Consider the following 17,661-nt stretch of genomic DNA (forward strand, 5'->3'; position numbering starts at 1 on the left):
ATTATAATTAAAGGAATAAACTCTACAGTATAATACAGTGGTTTTATTGACCTTTGTTTCATTTCACTTGTATACACACACTTTTTACTCACTGTGTGTGTATATGGGTGTGCGTGGTTAATGAGAGGAAACAGTTGATACCACAAAAAGTCAAACAATATTTTAACCAAATTCCATACAGGGCTGAGGACTTTGAATGTAACCATTCAGAAACCCCACTCCTGCTGTTATTCCAGTTTCAAGTCCACTTTTTATTTCTTTGTTGTTAAAGAAGTTGAAGTGGGAAATGGGGTGACATTTAGTCTTCAAATGTAACACTAGTTCTTCTCTAAACTAAATCAGCAACGGTGGTCCTCACTCCTTATCTGGAGTTATCCGGATCTCACGAAAACTTTGAAACAGGAATGTGTGTGTGTATGCGTGTAAATGTGTGTATGTTTCACAATGATCTACTGGATGAGCCTCAGGCAGAGAGAGACGAAGATAAGGACCGACTGGAAGAAACCGCAGATCTCACACCCACGCACAAGGAAATACACACTCAAACGCAAACACACACATAAACACGCACGCATGCATACACACACACACACACACACACACACACACACACATGCGCATCAAGCTGCACCGAGGGAGGCCGGCACAGGAAAGGCACGTTAACGGTCCATGATGGCTTCCCTCGGGGGAATGACGCAATTTGCTACATTGTTTTTCAACCATAATCAGTTCCGGAAATTAAATATTGGAAAAAAAGTTAGCTTACTTGACTAAAGATGTACTTTGGGTGAGAAAAAAACATAATAAATACCAGTAATTATGTTTGTATTAAGTTGCATATTTTGGGAGATTTGTCAAGCTCTTACCAAAATAAAACAGTCCCACTTTCTGTAATAAACAAACAAACAAATAAACAAATAAATAAATAAATAAATAAATAAATAAATACATGAAATGGTCATCTTAAAGGAATTAAGTTGGGTTGTTGTTTTATTTCTTTCATTCAAAATAAATCCAATCAAATAAATATGTTTTGAAGTAGAAACTGATGTTTCCACATTTGGTTCTTATTAATTTTTTACAATTATTTAAAGAATTTTGTTTCACAAAAAAAATCCCAAAATATTATGACATTATAAATTATATTATTTAAATTGTCATTAAAATGATTAATACTATTGTATTATTATGATTGCATGATATGACATAAAATATGTATTTTATTTATTGTATTCTATTTAAAATTTTATTTTATTTATGATTGTATCTATGCTTTGAAAGGCACTTGAAATAAAATGGATTATTATTATTGCATTATATGAGTATTGCATTATATTATTATAATTGCATTATATTATATTAATTATATTATATTATTCCTAAAATATGTATTTTTAGAAAAAAAAAATCCATAGGGGACCCAAAATAATGTTTTTCTGGTGAAGACATTTTCATAATTCATAATAATAATAACAATAATAATAATAATAATAATCTTTTCCTTTCATCTATCCCGGTTTTGTGCATCCTCTTTTTTTATTATTAATAATAATAATAATTGCAATGCAATAAATATATCTGGATTTTATTGATTTCTATATGAATTAATTGTATTTCTTATAGTTGTGATGTGCTCAGAATAGAGTTGGATTTTTATTACGTATGCATTTTTATTTGACAGGACTATTAAAAAATATTGATCTTTGAAAGATTGTTTTTAATGAGAACACTGCGCCCTCGTCGCGTCGTCCACACCCGCACGTCAGATAAGACGAGAAAACCCGTCGGGCCTGCTGCTCCTCTCCTGCCTCCACACGCTCGTTGGTTCGCTCGCTGGCAAAAGGGCCACGCCGAGAGAATTAAAGCTCACAAAAGGCCTTTTTGCGTCACGTCAGCGCGTTTATTAAATCAACAGCTCGCCAAGCGCTCGCGGGCGCTTGCGTTGATGTGTAGCGAGTCGCCCAACCAAAAAAAAGAAAAAATGCTAAGCTACGCTTGATGACTTAATGGCTATTGTCAGAGGGTGTCATTCGGATTATTTGCTTGTCATGGAAAATGTATGCAACACACCTTTTTTTTTTTAATTGGGTAATTAAAACATGCCCGTTGCAACAACAAGTTCAAAAAATAAATCTATCAACATACAGAATCATACGACATGCATGACGGGATCAATTGCCACGCCCAGTTGAAAGATCAGCTTCCATCAAACGTAAAAAAAAAAGCAAATGACATGTCCAACTATACTTTCGTTCGTTAACTCTATCACTGCCATTCAAATCGAACTAGCTAGCTTTCTATCTATTTGAGTTACTTCCGGGTTGAGTGAACACTGGCGCGTGTGGCTGCCGCTGCTCACCCACAGGATGTAAAGTGACCTTGAGAGTTTTGAAGGGTGCTTTAGCTAGCTAGCTAGTAGCTATCTAGCTGGATATCTATTAGCTATCTAGCTGGCTGGCTATCTAGCTAGGTATCTGTAGGCTATCGATTGGCGAACTAGCTAGCTTTCTATTTGAGTTACTTCCGGGTTGAGTGAACGCTGGCGCGTGTGGCTGCCGCTGCTCACCCACAGAAAAACATATCCTGTGAATGCAATTCTTCTTATTCTTATTCTGAAAAATTGAAATGCTGCTCCCTTGTGGTAGGGAAAAAAACATTGCCAGAGGCCATTAGCAATAGCAATTATTATTATTATTATTATTATTATTAGGAAAAATGGAAATGCTGCTCCCTTGTGGTAGGGAAAAAAACATTGCCAGAGGCCATGGCCAGCGCTTTATCCGCCCCCAAACAATAAAAAACCGGAACTGATTCGTTTTTTTTTTGAATGAAATGTATTATTATTATTATTATTATTAAGACATGACACAACAGGTGGATCTGGTTCCAAATATTCTGCGCAGAACCCGCCCCATACCTACACCAACAATAATAATGATAATTTTAAATAATAATAATAATAATAATACATTACATTTTAAGCCCCTTTCAAAGCTCTCAAGGACACTTTACAGTCACAGAAAAGCAAAGGCACTATAATAAATAAAATACAATCACAAATAGAATACAATAAATAAAATACAGTTATAAATAGAAATAAGAAAAAGAGCAACACAATGACCCCAAAAGGACGAAGATCAAATCTTCCATTTGGGACGGAAAGCGGGCCAAGTGGTTTTATTGCATACATTTTATTTCATTGAGGTCAAGTCCAAATGTTTATGTGTAAATAATAGCGATATTTGTATGCTTGTTTGTAGTTCTACGGTGGTGTGAAATAACATCCAAGAAATAACCATCGGTACAAAGAAGCGGAGTCCTCTGTTTGGAATGGCAGCACAAAAAAAAAAAACTAACTAGCATCCCGCGCCGACAACTTTGCCATCTGGCGGCCATCATGGAAGAGCTCAATGACATAACGTAAGACTTTCATTAGCCTGCGAGCTCCATTGAGCTCTCCAGATGTGACTTCATGAAGGGGGCTCTATGTGGCGACTCTGTTCCGCTACAAGAGCCCCCGACCCCCATACCTCCGACCCCCAGGCCTCCTTCCAAACTCCCTCCCTGCAGCTGTAAGCACTCTGGGGAGAGTGCATGGATGGAGGGGGCGGGGGCTATAACTCATAACCAGCTAGATAGCTCATAGATAGCAAATAGCAGTGGCAGCCACACACCCCAGAAGCCGCCGCCTCAACCCAGAAGTAACTCAAATAGATAGAAGGCTAGCTCGGTAGATAGCAGACAGTCAATAGATAGCTAATAGATAGCCAGCTAGACAGCTAGCCATAGATCTAATAGATAGCCAGCTAGATAGTATGCTAAGTCGACCATTGCTACGTGTGGCTAAGGGTGTTTCTGGTGTTGTCTAAGCAACGGTCTCAGGCAATAGAAGAGCTTGAAAAACTTAATCGATGGCAAACATGTATGCTTTCCTCTTCAGAACTATTTGAATTATATTCATAATTGGATGAGTGACAAGAAAGCATCTTTTCCGAATCTGAAGCCATTGTTTTGATTCTAGAGCAAGGCAAGACGTCCTGGCGTGATGTCATCTGCAAGGGGGCGGGACCTTCTGAAACTCGCCATCTCCGAGATCATTTTGAAGTAGTTTTAGGACATTTTAAGTCATTTTTATTGGTCTTTTGCATTTGAGTCAAAATGGTGTCGGTTGTCCTTTAAGGTTTCGAACACGTGGGTAAAGAGTTGTGGCCCGGCGAGATCTGCGACTCTTATTTATGCCCCCCCTCGGACGGAGTAAAAGTTGATTTTCTCCCGCTGCGTTCGGTCGCTGTCGTAACGATGAAGATGTTTTAAAAATTAAGGTCTCGGGCCAGCTGGACTCGGCCGGCGTCCCTAAAGCGTCGTTCGTGAGTCAGTGTTTCCACAAGACTTTCCACCAGGGCCGTACAGTCGCCATTCACTTTAATGGCGCGACCAAACTTTATGCCTTTCACTTTCCGAGGGAAGCAAAGTAACAGATTTTGTACTGTAAAGCAACCTCGAGAGGGGGGAGGGGTGGCGTTCGGAAACTTTTAAAACCCTACTCGGGCTAACTGACCTGCACCGCTTCCTAGAAGCTACTTTTCAAACTTTATTTTGATGGAAATATCTGGACTGAGGACAGATTTGTTTCTGCCGTTGCTTGGATTCAACCCGTCAGTCCGAACTCAACGTCTGCGACGGTCCGACGTTCACTTCACGCATGGGGGGTCAAACTCCGGTCCTCGAGGGCCGCAATCCTACATGTTTTCCAAGTCTCCCTGTTGCAACACAGCCTCAGGTGCTTTGCAACGGGGAGACTTGGAAAACATGGAGGACCTCGGCCCACGAGGACCGGAGTTTGACAACCCTGATGACTGTTAACGGCACCCACCGCCTTGCTGAAGATCGGAATTGAGAAAAACTCGGACAGCATTAGCGCAACCAACGCAACCACAGGGTCACGATTCGCTTCATACCATGAATTTCTCAAACGGTCGTTTGATTTGACCTACGTTTTGACATCTCTTGGTTGTTTGTTTTGTTGTTTGTTTTCCACCAAAAACACATTCTCCAAATCAAGTTTGAAATAATGTTAAATGTTAACGCGGGAGTCGTGCACAGTTTTCGTTCAAGATACGGGCAGGAAACCAAGATCGGCGTTGCGGTGTCGACGTACGCTACATTTTATATGGCAGGAAGCCAAAAGAGAAGCGGCTGTGCACTTGCTGAATGCAACGTGCGCAGGCAACGTGACGTTCAAGTAGGTCAGCCCAAAATTCCAGTTGATGCGGGGCAAAAAAAAAACTCCACGAAAACTCAGCGGTGTCCAAATTCCAAATTGGCGTGACCCATTTTCCTGATTTTAGGGGCTAGCGAACGAGGTAGCTCACGAATGAGCTAGCTAGTGAAGGAGCTAGCTAGCAAATGAGGTAGCTGGCGAATGAGGTAGCTAGCAAACGAGGTAGTTCGCGAATGAGCTAGCTAACAAATGAGCTAGCTAACGAATGAGCTAGCTAGCAAATGAGCTAGCTAATGAATGAACTAGCTAGCGAATGAGCTAGCTAGCAAATGAGGTAGCTAGCAATTGAGATAGCTAGCAAATGAGGTAGCTAGCAAATTAGCTAGCTAGCAAATGAGCTAGCTAGCGAATAAGGTAGCTAGCAAATGAGGTAGGTAGTGAATGAGCTGGCTAGCGAATAAGCTGTCTAGTTGGTGAACTTTTAGTAAATTAACTTTAGCTAACTCTCGTTTTTTTTTTTAGCGTCACTATTCCAAGAAGACTGCGCACGTCTCCTTTATTGTTTGAGGAAGCAATTAGCTTAGCGCCGAGCCTGCAGTTGATGACTTTGAATGTATGTGGTTTGGAATGCGAGAAAAACTAATGTTTGCTAGCTAGCAAAGGTTAGCCAGCTCAAAGTTGGTTAACTTTTAGTTCTTTCACTTTAACTAACTCTCGTTTTTTATGAGCGCCAATATTTCATGAAGTCTGTGCACGTCTCCTTTATTGTTTGAGGAAGTCATTAGCTTAGCGCCAAGCCTGCAGTTGAGGATTTTGAATGAATGTGGTTTGGAATGCGAGCGGTGAAGATGCGCTGTTGCACAATTTGGGCCTCACGCGCCTTGCCAAGTTTGTCAAAGTGTTGTCAAACAAGCGGCGGCTATAAAAGCCCGACCTGTCAAACATTTGACGAGGACATGGCAAAGGCTAACGACGCGCTTGCGCGCAATTAAACTATTGTAATTAATGCCGAGGTTGATCTTGTGCAAGTTTAGCTTTTGGCGACGTTTGCAAATGGCGAGATGACAGATGAAAATCGTTGCGCTTTGTTCGGAAAACCCCACCAAAAAAATCGTAATCTTAAAAATGTTTTACGATTAAGGTCTTAAATGTTTACATCTGTTGATGGCCAAAAAATTACAATCAAAAGGACAAAAAATGCTTGGAAAAAAAATGAATAGAGACTCAAACTGTGTTTTAGATCACTAAAACATGATTCCGATTTTGATCTTGGTTTTACTCCCTGGTCCTTTTGTACTATCTTTGTGACTGCTTTATTTCCTGTATTTGACATTGCTCTGAAGTGGGGTGGGGTGTGTGTGTGAAATGTTTCCTCTCTTCACTTCTTTTTATTCAGCTATCTATCTACAGTGTATCGAGCTATCAAGCTGGATATCTGGCTAGCTGGCTGGCTACGTATCACTGTATTTGCTATCAGCTATTTAGCTGGCTCGCTGGCTATCTTGCTCGCTATCTATTAGCTATCTAGCTATATATATATATATATATACAGTAAAGTCTCGTTATATCGATATTCAAGGGAGTCCGAAAAAATATCGATATAACCGGGACTATCGATATATCCGATATCGATATAACGACACTTTACTGTATATATATATATATATATATATATATATATATATATATATATATATATATATATATATATATATATATATATATATATATATATATATATATATATACAGATACATATAGATTTATACGCATACATATATAAATGCTACATATACATATGCACATATACACATATATCTACAAATATACATATATACATATACACATACTTATACATATATACATATACATGTATTAATATAGAGTTTTCCATTTTGTACCCGAGTACACAAATTTGTATTTCTTTTCTTAAAATGTCCTCCATCAGGTTAGCCTTTGGATCGCCGCGCACGTCAGCGCAATCAAAGAAACGGACTGAATGAAAGCAGCAAAGCACGCAAAGCAAGAACTAAGAAGAAGAAGAAGAAGAAGAAGAAGGAAGAGGAGGAGGAGGAAGGGTCAGAAAGAGCCTGGTGGCCTTTTCAAGAGCGAAGCGGAGAACAAAAGGGCTCTTTGTGCGGCCGGCGGGGCTCAAGTAGAGCGAGGCGCTTTGGGAGTGTTTAACTGTGCGCACCGACTGCATTCCTGCCGTGTGATTACAAGACGCTTTTAATTTCCACTCGGCAAAGGCCGACCGACACTTAACTCTTTGCGCGCCCGTTCCACTTCGGCGACCGTCATCGCTTCCACCAAAACATTTTCTTGTCCTCTGAAAATAACATCGCCATTGAAAATTCTCAAGTGTGACAAGTATATCTATGTACGAATATGTATCTTTTTTGATTTTTTTTAGGGGCTTCCACGAAAATACAAGACGTGAAAAGTTTTACACACAAAAAAAAGCAGTTAAGCTCCGCCCACTGGATTAATCTTCCCCTTTGGTAAAATGTGAAAAAATGATTTAATTAGCCTGCCTGATTGTGTGCGTGGGGGCACCCCCACCTCGCCCCCTTTCGCCCCACTTCCATTTGCTTTCAGCCCAATTTCAATATGCCCACGTTTTTTTTTTTTGTGGACCACCTCAAGCCTTTGTCGCGCAACTAGCCGGCTAACAGATAGCCAACAGATAGCCAGCTAGATCGCTAATAGATAGCTAAGAGATAGCCAGCCGATTAGCTAGATAGCCAATATATAGCCAGCTATTAGCTTGCCAGCTATCCGGATAGCTAGCTAATAGATAACCAGATAGCTAGCCAGATACCTAGCCAGCCAGCAGATACCCAATAGATAGCCAGCCGGATAGATAGCTAACAGATAGCCAACAGCTAGCAAGCTATACAGATAAATAGCTAATAGATAACTAACAGATAGCCAGCCAGCGAGATAACCAATATATAGCCAGCTATTTGCTTGCCAGCTAGCCAGATACATAGCTAATAGATAGCCAGATAGCTAGACAGATAACTAGCCAGCCAACAAATAGCCAATAGATAGCCAGCCAATCAGCTAACAGATAGACAACCAGGCAGCTAGATAGCTAACATATAGCCAACACATAGCCAGCCAGGGTGAGGGGTACGAGAAGAATGGCACCGTGGGGGGTGAAATGAGAGCGGGGGGGGGGGGGGGTGACAAGAGGTGGGGCAGTTTGGAGGAGGTGTGCAGTGAAAGTTGCCCCCCCCCCCCCCACGCCCATCTATCCACTTGAACATCAAAGCTGCAGGCCGGCAATAGAATTCAATAGAGGCAATCTCCATTTGCATGGACCCCCCCTAACCCCTCCCCCAACTGTCACTCACTGTCACCCCCCCATCCATTCATTCACAATGAACCCTGACCCAAAAGTATTGAAAGGATTCACGGATTTTGTTCATTGAAGCAATTTTCTTTTTTTTTTTTGCTGTTCGTTTGTGGAGCCGTTTTGCTAATCGACGATTTCATTTGAGGAGCTACTTTAAAGGACAACCGACGTCTCGGGACAAGTTGTGTCCATCATTTGTAAAATGGCTTCAAATGACTTCGACTGAGCGTATTTTAATAAGACTCCACCGCATGTAGCTATATTTTACGTTTTACGACTCGCACTGAATATTCACAAAGTCTTGTTTTTGAGTTGGTGACAAGTCACTAAAAGAACGCCCCTGAATGAAAAAAGGACACATTTTAGCAGTCCTTCCATCACGTCAATGCATTTTGCTGTACTTGTTTGGTCTGACAACCTCGTGTTGCACCCATAAGCCGCCAGAAGAGGGCGTCCAAGCTCCATATAAGGAATTTATCCGCCTGTGGAAATGGAGGTGGCCACAGGAGGTCGCCATTTTGTGCCTATTTTCTGGTGATCGTTTCGATGTTACGATATAATAATAATAATAATAATAATAATAATAAAAATAATAATACATTTAATTTCTAAGCGCCTTTCAACACTCTCAAGGACACAGGATACGTTTTTCTGTGGGTAAGAAGTGGAAGTCACATGCGCCAGCGTTCACTCAACCCGGAAGTAACTCAAATAGATAGCTACCTAGCTAGCCAACAGATAGCTAATAGATAGCCAGCTAACTAGCTAGACAGCCATATAGCTAATAAATAGCCATCTACATAGCTAGCTAGCCAGACAGCTAATAGATAGCGAATGGACAGCAAATAGATAGCCAGCCAGGTAGCTAGCTAATAGATAGCAAATAGATATCCAGCTAGGCCGCTATCTAGATAGCAAATGGATAGCAAATAGATAGCCAGCTAGGTAGCTAGCTAATAGATAGCAATGGCTTTTTTTGTCTCGCTTGTCCCGTGCCAGAGCGGAACCAGTTTCCACATGTACGACCAGGGTCGTTTCTCCAAAGAGGTCCTCCTGAAGTTCTTCAAGCACAACAACATGGCCAGCTTCATTCGTCAGCTCAACATGTGTGAGTACGAGAAATAGTGGCATAGCTAGCTAGATAGCTAGACAGCCAGCCAGATAGCTAATAGATAGCATTAGTATCGTTGAATAGTTGTTTGTTTTAGAGGGGATTATGAGTGGGTAGGTAGCTAGCTAAGTAGGGATTTCGGAAGTTTGAGTAGCTAGGTAGGCTAGCCCTTACTTGGCATCAATCATCTGACCGGTCAGTCTTTGGCCTAGCGGTCAGAGGGGGTGGGAACGCTTTTCTTCGGACGAGTAGACTTCTCACAGTCAACTCCTCCACCCTCTTCGACTTCCACTCTGCCTCCAGTTAGCCGTTAAATCCTTTTGGTTCTTACTGATGACCCGTGAGTGATGTGGGGGGCAGATCACAGGGTAGGCGAGTAGGCTAACAAGCAAGCAAGGGGGAGCACACGGGTAGTTCCGCTAATTGGGATCATTTGATACAAATTCTGCGTCTCGGATTCTTCGTTTCTCTCGTAATCATTTCCAGGTTGGGTTTTTGACGTCAGAGCGGATTACCAGAGGGACCGCCGCATTCCTTCAAGTCGCCCGGGAAAGCCCGATTGCAAATTAGTAGTCGGGCGACTTGAGGATTTGCTGCATTAAAATGCTTGTTTTTGTTTTTCTAAAGAAAAGGGATCTCGGCGGATTAGAGGTGGGAAGCAGGAAACGACAAAAGCCCAAAGAGCTTGAGGGATCGCTTCACTTCACAAGTGGTCGGCTCACCGGTCCAGCCTGCGGGAAATGTTCCAATTGACATGTTGTTTTTTTTTTTTTTTTTTTATGTAGTTTTTCTTAAACTGCTTTTGTTATCAATTTTGCTCATATGCTAGCTAGCTATCTATTTGCTATCTATTAGCTAACTGGCTAGATGGCTGGCTATCTAGCTAGCTATCTATTAGCTGGCTGGCTATCTAGTTAGCTATCTGGCTAACTATCTATTAGCTAGCTAGCTTTCTATCTGAGTTATTCCGGGTTGAGTGAACGTTGGCATGTTTTAGTTATTTATTTATGCATTTATTTATTTATTTTTCTTAAACTGCCTTTGTTAGCAATTTTGCTCATATGCTAGCTAGCTGTCTATTTGCTATCTATTAGCTAACTGGCTAGATGCCGTTGTTCACCCACAGAATAACTTATCATGTGACTGTAAAGTGACCTTGAATGGTTCTCTAGCTAGCTAGCTATTAGCTATCTAGCTGGCTCTCTATTAGCTATCTAGCTGGCTGGCTATCTAGCTAGGTATCTGTCGGCTATCGATTGGCAAACTAGCTAGCTTTCTATCACCCACAGAAAAACGTATCCTGTGACTGTAACGTGACCTTCATAGTTTTGAAAGGCGCTTATAAATGAAATGTATTATTATTATTATTATTATTATTATTATTATTAATGCTAGTTAAACGTGGCTGACTTTCCAGCAGCTCCTGTATTTTGTTTTTCTACTTCTCTCTTTCCTTTCCGCTTCCTTTCATAACTTTGCTTTTGTGTTACTTCGGGGTAGAGTGAACGCTGGCACGAATAGCTGCCGCTGCTCACCCGCACAAAAAAAGTTTTTATCCCGTGACTGTAAAGTGTCATTGAGAGTTTTGAAAGGCGCTTAGAAATTACATGTATTATTATTATTATTATTATTATAAACGCACACGGAGACGCTGCGTTTATTTGAATGTGGCGGGAAGTAAGTGAGGCTTTGTGAGATTTAGCCTGCCCGGCGAGTGGATGCTAACGAAGGCTAGCGTTAGCAAGCGCGCTGCTAGCCTAAGTTAGTCCAACCAGAACTGTAGCCAAAGCGCTTTCACTCGCCTCGTAAAACTTTGCTACAGTCGACCGCAGTGACTCGACATTATATACACTTGGCGTAACACAACAAAACAGACACGCAGTCCCCGCCTACTTTTTCCCACTGTGCTTTCACTTAAGCAAACGCCCCCCCCCCCCCCCCCCCCAAAAAAAAAAAAAAAAACTCCCCCGACTTCTTCTTTACGATGCCCTGCTTCCTAATAAACTTTTTTTTGCGGCGTTTGGAATCCATTAGGAGTAATATCCCACTTTTCAAAACATCCTGGATCTTTGCGGGAGGAGGGGGTGGGGGTGCGTAGTGGAGGATAAAGGGGGTACGGGGGGGGGGGGGGGGGGTTCTATTTGTATCGAGGGCACTGCCAGAACGTCACAGGAACCAGGAAAAGAAGATGTTGCCCGTAAATCCGTTTGGCAGCTGCTGACTGGAGGAACTTGTGTTTTTGTTGAAGTCCCTGTCCAGATGGCAAACTGGAACTTTGCCTAGTCAAGGTTTTTCTTTTTTATTTTCTTTTTTTTTTTTGGGGGGTTAAAGGGGGCGGGTCTGAAGCAGCCCCTTGAACATATCATAATAATAATACATTTCATTTATTAGCGCCTTTCAAAACTCTCAAGCTAACTTCACAGTCACAGCGGCAGCGTTCCCGCAACCCGAAACTAACTCAAATAGATAGAAAGCTAAGAATTCCGATTTTTTTAACAAAAAATTCTGAATTTTCAATCAGAATTCTGATGAAAGAAGAAAGTCAAAGCTTTCTGACGCTGCACGGAATGCAATTGGAGCGAGAACGACAAAAATCCCACCGTATCACTTGGAAGTGGACGTTATCACGAGCCAAAGAAAGCGTTAATCCAATTCAGATAAGAAACCCACTTGAATATGGCAAGCGATTGTTCCCACAGGGTCAAAGTGGAAAAAGACGAGGTGCCGCCAGACAAACGGGTGGCGGCGCGCCAACCGGCCGAGCGAGGTGCGCCGGGTCGCAGCCCAAAGGAGTAAACAACTTTGAAACAATAGCGCCTTCCGACGAGCGTCCCCTAGCATGCGCCCGGGCTTCCTGTGGACGCTCAGACATGTGCCTGAAGCGGTAGCGCCTGCACGCTACACTCCCGCACCGCCTCACCGCCGCACGCACCCTCCCAAAACAAACTTAGGTCTGAATACAAGTGGAAAAAAAATCTGAGGACGTTTTTGGAGATCTAGCATCCCAGCGCACCACTTTTCTCCACGAACTTTTAGCATTTTGACAGACACGGCGCACCCCCTTTTTCCCTCTGTACACCTTCGAAATAAGCCAGAAGATGAAATCCAATGTGCTGATGGCGCACCGCTTCGCCACACTCACCCCAATCCGCCATTCTCAACCGTTCGAGAGCTTGACAGAGATAGCGCACCCCCTACATCCCACACATACCCTAAAAATATCAGTTAGAAACTAAATAGACATGGCGCACCCCTTTCTCCCGAGCAATCGCTAACTAACTCCATAGCATCAGCCATTCTCAACCGTTCTATAGCTTGACAGAGATCGCGCACCCCCTTACATCCCACACATACCCTAAAAAAATCCGTTTGAATACACAAACTACATAGAAATGGTGCACTCCTCTCTTCAGAAAGATCGCTAACTCCATAGGATCGGCCATTCTCAACCGTTCTAGAGCTTGACAGAGATAGCGCACCCCCTACATCCCACACATACCCTAAAAAAATCAGTTTGAACACACAAACTAAATCGAGCCGGCGCACCCCTCTCTCCTCAGCGATCGCTGACTAACTCCATATGATTGATGACATTCCCACGTCCAGAGAAATCTGGAGGCGAGGTGGTTTAGAGGGGGGGGGGGGGTGCGCGGAGGATCGTAAAAAGGAAGAAAAGGAGAACACTAGGCTTGTGGGTAATTACCGAGTGGGGCGGTGGGGCGAGAGACGAGCGATTGGGGGGAGGGGGGTGCGGAGGGGTTGGAGGCCAGATGTGCGAGGAATGTTTTGGCTGGAGGTGCGCGGTCGGAGTGACGAGCATTTGAATTACGCGGCCTGCAAGTCGTTAAAGAGGCTGTCAAGACTTCCAAGAGGTCCACGGCGTCGTAGGCGACGTAGCGCTTCCTTCAGTACGCAGGGGGTGTGGAGTCGCCGGACTTTGATTTGGATCTGCTTTGACTGCCGCTTTAAATTCAGGGTCTATCTGGGGTTAGGGTTTCAAACGATGGTTGGAAGACAGGTGTAGGATTTCAAACAAGGGGGCGCTTCTCCAATTATGCTTTCAAGATGGAGTTTGGGTTTCAAATGTTGACTTCAAGACGGGACTGGAGTGTCAGAGAAGGGTTGATTTGGGAATTTGAGGTTTGGTTCTAAGACAGTTATAAAATTTCAAGACAGGGTTGGGTTTCAGGATACGGTTTAAGATTAAGTTAAGGTTTCATGAGGGGGACCTGGTTAGGGTTTCAAATCATGGCTGAGACATGGACAAGGTTTCAAACATGTGTTCGAGGGTCAAGTTGTAGTTTCAAGACAGGGTGAGGGTTTCAAAATCAGGCTTCAATGCAGGAATGTGGTTGCAAACCATGGTTAGGGTTTCCAATTGTGGCACCAAGTCAGAGATAGGGTGTCAAAGAAGGACCAGGGGTATCAAAATAAGGTTTCAAGCCAATATTAGTCGTTCAGAGTAGTAGAAGTTTCAACCTTCACGATGGTTTCAATCAAGTGTTAGGGTCCTAAAGCAGGGTTTTAAAACAGGGTAAGTGTTTCAAAATCTGGCTTGAATACAGCAACATGCTTCCAAATAATGGGTAGGGTTTCTAATTGTGGTAGCCAATATTAGTCTTTTAAAGTAATACAAGTTTCACTGTGGTTTCAATCCAGCGTTAGGTTCCCAAATTGGGCTTTTAAAACAGAGTCTGGGTTTGAAGAAACACAAACTTCAGCAAGTCAGCGATCCTGACAAGATTCATATTTGGAAGCAGGTTCGGGGTTTTCACATCTTAGCTCTAGCTTTCAAAAACAGTTCCAGGACCGACCAAGACCGTCCCCAATTCCGAGCCCGAGTGTCAACGCTTTGCTAAATTGAGGAGTCAAGACAGGTTTAGAGGTTTGAAGTCCAAGTTGGGCTTTTCAAACAAGTCAAGTCAGGTTTTTTTTCACCCCTCCCCCCACCACCACACAAATAAATCCGCAAAAAAAAGGAGTCCACGCTTGACGTCTGATTGCCTTTAAGTTGAGAGCGCCGCTGTTTGTTCAGCTGCAAGAGAAAAAAAGAAAAAGCCTCCGTGAAAGGAGGAGGAGGAGGAAATGAAGAGAGGGCAAGACGTTGGTGTTTGTTCTAGCGAGTAAGACGAGAGCCAGGAAACGGCTGATTGACTGCACCCGCCTCGTGCCGCCCTACACCTGGACCTGCCTGGAACCTGCGATCCCGCATCGCCCCCCCCCACCCCCCCCTCCTCAATCCCGCAACCACCGCCGGGGACACGTCTCGCGACCACGTTTCCCAACGTCAGCAGGTTGGCTTGACCAAAAACGCCTCACTCTTCTAAAGACTTTGAGACAGGGTTACAGTTTTGAATGAGGGGTTCCCAAACATTCCAGACAAGTGGGGGAGGCTTTCAAGTGAAAGGTTTGGAGAAAAGGTAAAGTTCCAAATTGGGGGTTTTTTGAGACAAGATTCGAGTCTCAAACCGGGGTTTCAAAATAAGATCCAAGCGAAGTTTCAAATCAGGGTTTCAAGATAAGATTAGATTTTGAAATGGGGGTTCTAGGGAAATGGTAGGGTTTTGGAGACCAGATTAAAGTTTCAAGTTAGGGTTTCAGGCAAAGGGGTTGGGTCTCCAAAAAAGGATCCAAAAACAAGATTCGGGATTGTAGTCAAGTTTTCAAGTCAGGATTTGGGGTTTTTGAATTGAAACACAAATTGAAGCGCGAAACCTAGTCCTGGATCTTGATCTGAAGTCCAGATGTTGTCTTGAAACCGTACTGATGAACTCTGTCTTCAAAGCCAATTTTGAAACCTGAACCTTGTCTTAGAAACATGATCCTCGGTCTTGACATCTTTCTTTTTTGTTTTGTATTTGGGTGAACTGAGAGGAAGTAAGAAGTGCTGATGAGACTCCAGAACGGCAGGGCTGATGCAACCTCAACAGCAGCAACAAGAGGAAGCAAGGCACCACACCCCTTCCCCAATGGCCTTACCCCACCAAGGGTAGCATACATCCACTGCCACTAAAACCCCCACATCCCCCACCCTCGCCATGTCCCCGCCGTGACGGAGGAAGTATGAGCACGGTCCCCTCCGTACAATCGCAGCAAAGGATAAACACCGTGCAAGCAATCTTTTGTTTTCTTGACACCTTGACTCTCCCAATCCAGACACTGTCTTGAAACCCTAACTTTGATTTGGAACCCTAATTTCAAACCTCCGTGTATACTTCACACATGGAAACAGTCATGAGAACCTAATCCAGTCTTGAAGCACTCATTTGAAATACTGACCTTCATTTTGAAATCCTCACGCGGACCTAAAAGCTTTGCGTTTAGCTAGCAAGTATATTCCCAGACTCCCTTTTCCACAGCCACTTCTTCCAGGTTTTCCTGGTAGATACGGATGCATTCCCAGACTAGCTGTAGTAGACTTAGTCTCCCCAGTGTGTCCTGGGTCATCCCCGAAGTCTTCTGCCAGTGGAGCATGACCGGACCACCTCACCAGGGAGGCGTCCAGGAGGCATCCTAATCAGATGCCCGACCCACCTCATCTGGCCCCTCTCTATGTGACTCTGAGCCCCTACAGGATGACTGAGCTTCTCACCTTATCTTATTTCGGCCACTTGGATCTGGGATCTTGTTCTTTCGGTCTAATACAGTGGTTCTTAATCTTGTTGGAGGCACAGAACCCCACTAGTTCCTATGATCATTCACCGAACCCTCTTTCAATGACTCTGCCCACTAACTGTAGCCTAGACCGAGGGGTGGACCCTGAGACCGACTCACCGAACCCGAGGGTTCCATCGAACCTAGTTTAAGAACTACTGGTCTAAAATATCTGCAAATATGTTTGAAGATATTTGCCGGTCCAAAAACTGTTGACTCCAAATTGCTGTTTTGTCTGTAATTCGGTTGTTTCTTTGGCCAACGTTTATCGTCGTTTGGTAGAAGCGCCAGCATCATCACAAGGGCAATAAGGGCATAATCGTCGGTGGCGCAAAACAAGTGGCGGCTTTGAACGGCAGGAAGAAGGCCCTGCGAGGCGGCAACACGCTCCAGTGGCCAACAGATGTTTGGGCCTTCTATACGCTTTTCGGGTCTAGTAAAAGCCAATTAAGAGCCGCTTGTAATGAGGCTGGCAGACACCCCATAAACTGTCTGCTTCCCTGAAAGAGTCGCTCATTAGTCCCCCCACACCCACCCCCAAAACCCCGCCCACCTCCGCCGCCATACGGGACGGGAAGTGATGGATCAGACGTTTGGCGAGTGGCGTTTTGACAGCGCCGACTTTATGCCGCCCGCGTCTGGCCGCCGCGTCGCCTGAATGCTTGTCCTTGTGTGGTCGTGATGCACATTTTCCAAGCGGCTACCGAGTCCCCAAACAGACGAACGGGGGTGTGACTATGTGGCGAGGCCGCCCAGACTCCAACGAGACGATCCTCGACTGGTTTCGGATCTATCGCGCAAATCGCGTCCAAGTGCATCGCAATCGAGTTGTATCGCGTTTCGATCGGAACGAATTGTCAATGTTCTTTGGATGCATCGTATTCTAACGTAAATAATATCGAAATTCGAAGGGATCGGATTGTTTCGCATAGCGTCCGACACATTCAAAGAAGTACAGAGTCAAAGAAATCTTTTCATCGCTAGTTATATATTAGCTATCAAGCTGGCTAGCTATCTTGCTGGCTATCTATTAGCTATCTATTAGCCAATAGCTATTAGCTAAATTATTACATATCCTGTGACTGTAAATTTACCTTGAGAGTTTTGAAAGGCGGTTATAAATGAAATGTATTATATTTTATGATGATGATGATGATGATGATGATGATTATTATAAGCCATCACCCCCCTCCCCCTTGCTGACCTCCATCCACGGTATTTCCTCATGGCCGTGCGATGATACGGCAGTCGGTCGATTATGGAGATAACGCCGTGTCGTATTCCCTTGGCTAAAGAGAGCGACCACTGTTTTGG

At 43.6% G+C, this 17,661-nt stretch overlaps 1 protein-coding gene across 1 annotated transcript in view; it reads right to left on the minus strand.

Moving 5' to 3' along the window:
• The window catches only part of plekhh1 (pleckstrin homology, MyTH4 and FERM domain containing H1), a 77,753-nt gene extending 65,073 nt beyond the window's left edge, over positions 1 to 12,680 (minus strand). The window contains exon 1 of the mRNA XM_089004037.1: positions 12,294 to 12,680. The gene's annotated coding sequence lies outside the window, so the exon portion shown is untranslated. The remainder of the gene's footprint in view (positions 1 to 12,293) is intronic.
• Positions 12,681 to 17,661: the final 4,981 nt, after the last annotated feature.

The sequence above is a fragment of the Hippocampus bargibanti genome, linkage group LG09 (assembly GCF_051943395.1).
Source record: "Hippocampus bargibanti isolate YZ-2025 linkage group LG09, ASM5194339v1, whole genome shotgun sequence".
Lineage (NCBI taxonomy): Eukaryota > Metazoa > Chordata > Actinopteri > Syngnathiformes > Syngnathidae > Hippocampus > Hippocampus bargibanti.